General features: G+C 37.2%; 1 long non-coding RNA gene across 1 annotated transcript; it reads left to right on the top strand.

The window, feature by feature from the left end:
- The first annotated feature begins 232 nt into the window (after positions 1-232).
- LOC131190958 (uncharacterized) lies at positions 233-4,048 on the top strand. Its single transcript, XR_009153379.1, has 3 exons — positions 233-365; positions 1,755-1,817; positions 3,863-4,048. It is a non-coding gene; the product is annotated as an uncharacterized LOC131190958 (long non-coding RNA).
- The last annotated feature ends 261 nt before the right edge of the window (positions 4,049-4,309 follow it).

The following is a 4,309-nucleotide window of genomic DNA, read 5'->3' as shown; positions in this document are numbered from 1 at the left end:
CCTCCTTCCCCCGACTCTTCCCCCCCCCTAGGCCATGCCTGCAGACCCAGCTGACAGCAATCAGGCTTGGCTGAATCCTAGATTTCGTAGGCAGGAGAGAAGGAAACAACAGAAGCAGGGGAGGGGCAGGCCTAGGAAGTGCTGAGTCATGGAGCCTCACCCCACAGGATATAAAAGGCAGCAAGAGCTGGTGTGTTTCTTTGTATCAGGCAAATCCACTGATTGACTAGAGCTGAAGGTTGTGACTCACCAGTGTCTTGGCAGCTAACGAGGGCTCTTGGCAGACGTTGATTCTTTTGCTGCCAGAGCTGATAAGAGCCAGCTAATTAAGCCATCATTCAGACGGAGCCGAAGGGGACAGAACAGTGAGTAAGCCAACAATTTATACCAGTGTATAAATTCTCAAGAGAATAAATTGACACCCTCTTCTCTGTGATAGCTCTTCTGGAAGATTGTTATCAAGTCTCCCCTGAGCCTTCTTTTCATTAGGCTCAACCTATCCTTTAGATGTTCATCATATGATTTAGCATCCAGACTCCTTATAATCCTCTTTGTTGCTCTTCTCTGCACTCTTTCTAAGGCTCACCTCAGGATCTTTTTTAAAATGTGGTGACTAGAACTGGGAGCACTATTGCTTCCCATGATATTGATGCAGCCAAAAATTATGTTGGCTCTTTTGGCAGCTTCAATGTTCTGCAAGTTGACACCTAATAGGAGCCCTAAAAATAAATTATTTAATATTATGTTGTTACACATAATATTTCATTTTCTGAAAATAGATTGTTTCTTTGCTAACTTCCACAAGTAGAATTCTAGAAATTAGATTTCTTTTTTCTAGAAATGTAGAAATAAATACAAAACTGCTAATCTGAGAGTGAAATGGACAGTACCTACATTTTGTAAATAAATAAATTTGAGTTCCCTGTTTATTTAAAATTTTAGGCATTCGTAATTAATTTATCACCATCTGCATAATACTAACCAAACAGACAGAGATAAAATATTTGTTAACCAAGTAGAGTTTGCAAGTTTTGAAAACAATCCCTCTGTAGTGTGCATTAAAATAATACCATTCTTTTTATAATTAAAATACATCTGACAAGCTTAATATATATGCTGTACCTAATCAACTTAAAGATGCAGAAAAGTGTTCCTGTCTTCTAGTAGTAGAGGATTCAAGATAAATTTGATTTTTCCACCCTGAAGATTATTTTTATCCATCTAAGACAAATTCCTTGTGTGTCCAATCACACTTGGCCAATAAAGAATTCTATTCTAAAAAATCAAGCACTACAGGAATCCTTACTCAACCAGTAATTCTTTGAGTCAAGAAAGATAATGCAGCACAGAGAAACTTGTGGAGAAGAACTCAAACAAATAAAATGAGTCTTAGTGAATATTATCATTCTGCACTAGGTACTGAAAATTCTGTGCAAGTTGAATTGCTTTTGAAACTACCATTTATAACTACCAGAAGATAGCAGTGTAAGTCTAGGAACAACAATTGTGCACTGTGGAGCTCTTTTTCTGGGATACTTCACCTTGAGATGAATGGAATATAAATTTGATAAACAAACAAACAAACAAACGTTTTGATGAACTTTAAGACCAAGTGTTGTTTGAAGGCGAAAAAAACCCTTAGGGAATTCTGCCTAAACTGACCTGCAGAGAATGTATAGATATTCATAAAATGAAAGAGTGGTTTTGTTAGAACTGAGATATAAACATCTGTCTTGTTTCCTTTTCTTCTATAGTCAACTTGATTATGTCTATGCAGTTTTGGATCTTGGCCTTGCTTAGATTTGTGTTGAAAACAGGTATAGTTAAGGATTTTTATTCTGGTAAACTAGCATGACTCTCCATATAGTGGTGTTGCAATATTTTTTCCTTTTGACTTACTGAAACCCATGTTAGAATCTCTCAGAAATATATTTATTTGAACTGATGTTCAAATTAATGACTTATGACTATCATTGAGTGTATCATTAAGTGTTAAATTTGTACCCTATGACTATCATTACGTGTTGTAAGTGTTGTACCTTGATGAAGGTATCTTTTCTTCTATGTACACTGAGAGCATATGCACCAAGACAAATTCCTTGTGTGTCCAATCACACTTGGCCAATAAAAATTCTATTCTATTTTATTCTATTCTATTCTATTCTATTCTATTGTTTGAAACTGTTAAAAATGCTGCCACATTTCATACACACAAATTTATGTGAGTAGAGGTAAGTGTTTTTTGTTAAAAACATTAAGAATGCTACCGAATTACATCTTAAAAATTGAATTTAACTTCCAAATTGCAGTTTAGTTAAAACAGAGTAGTATTTCAACACATCAGGGAGGATCAACAAAACCTTATCTATAGTCATTTATTCTTAATCATAGAATCATAGGACCGGAAAGGACCTTAGAAGTCTTCTAGTCCACTCTCCTGCCCAAGGAGGAGACTTATATCATTCCAGACAAATAGTTGTCCGATGTTTTCTTCAAAACCGCCAGTGATGGAGCATTCAGAGCTCTGGAAGAGAAGCTGTTCCATTGATTAATTGTTCTCATTGTTAGGAAATTTCTCCTTATTTCCAAGTTGAATCACTCTGACAAGCTTCCATCCATTGCTTCCTGTCCAGCCCTCAGGTGCTCAGGAAAATAATTTGACACTGTCTTCCCTGTGAGAGATTTTCAAGTGCTGGAAAACTATTATGAAGTCTCCTCTGAGCCTTCTCTTCATTAGGCTAAATCTATCTACCAGTAGTTCCCTTAGATTTTCATCATATGATTTAGCCTCCAGACCCGTAACATTTTTGTTGCTCTTCTCTGCACTCTTTCTAGGGCCTCAGCATATTTTTTGAATTATGGTGACTAGAATTTGATGCAGTATTCCAAATGTGCTCTTACCAGTGCAGTATACAGCGGTACTATCCCTTCCCGTGATCTTGATGCTATCCCTCTGTTGATGCAGCCTAGAACTATGTTGGCTTTTTTTGGCAGCTGCAGCACACTGTTGATTCATACTTAAGTGATGAACGACCAGGATATCTAGATGCTACTGCTGAGACACGTGTCCCTTGTTCTATACCTACACATTTGGTTTTTTGTGCCTAAATGCAGGACCTTTTCTTACCACTGAATCTTGTTGTTGTTCAACCCTTTGAACTCTTTTCATTTTGGCTGTGAATAGTACAGGAATATTATATCTGTCCATAGCATCAAAGACCATACAATTATGTCACTGTGAATCAGCAATATATAGTAAAAAATACCCTTAGTAATCAAACATGTGGTCAAGGGTTTGGAGGGGAGGAAATAAGTGGTAGCTTCAGATGTTTCCCTATTAGTCTTCCTTTTTATTCTCTCCCAGCTGAGCCTCATTGGTTGATGGAAGTTAGAATGTATTACCAAAAACAAACCATTAAACAAACAGGAAAGCCCTCAGGTTCTTAACAGGGTCTTAATACATTAAGGAGACTACTCATTAAAGGGAATAATAACAGTAATAATAATAACAAATATAAGTACAAAAAGTAGTCCAGATGTCCTGTATTTTGTAGAAAGATTGATTAGAAGGATTAAGGGTAAAGGTAAAAGGTTCCCCTCGCATATACGTGCTAGTCGTTCCCGACTCTAGGGGGCGGTGCTCATCTCTGTTTCAAAGCCGAAGAGCCAGCGCTGTCCAAAGACGTCTCTGTGGTCATGTGGCCGGCATGATTCAATGCCAAAGGCGCACAGAATGCTGTTAAGGATTTGATGCAGCTATTGCCACGGTCATTCATTCTGAAAATGTTATCATCTCTTTTCCATGTTCAAACACAGTATATTAATGAACTGCTAATCATTCTCCTTTTTCTGCTTTTTATAGTGAGCAACTTGGAGATCCTGCAGTGTAAGAATTATGGAGGAAGGAAGCAATTTGCCAGCTTTAATGTCTTTGGCTCTGTATTTTCTTAACTTTGTTAATTTTCAGTGGATTATGCATGGAAGAACACAGTCCCCATTATGTGCTAGTAGTGACATGTATATACCTTTATTTTTAGCATTTAATTAATCCACTTCTCATCTCCACATTCAAATTAGGTTTTGATGGCAGTGATGGTTGTAGCTGCTCTCTTGGATTTATCAGATTGTATTGTTGTGCCATATTTTCCACAAACATTTTCCTTATTAAAAAAAAAAACCAATGAAGTGTGGGTATTGTTTGATTATAGTCACAGCCTGTGATCTTATCTTATGAGCTATCCAGTGGTGGGATGCTGCCAGTTTAATAACCAGTTTGGTGATCATGCGCTTCGTGTGCGTGTGCAGTTTT

Source organism: Ahaetulla prasina, chromosome 2 (assembly GCF_028640845.1).
Source record: "Ahaetulla prasina isolate Xishuangbanna chromosome 2, ASM2864084v1, whole genome shotgun sequence".
NCBI classification, from domain to species: Eukaryota; Metazoa; Chordata; class Lepidosauria; order Squamata; family Colubridae; genus Ahaetulla; species Ahaetulla prasina.
This window is presented reverse-complemented; position numbering and strand designations above follow the sequence as displayed.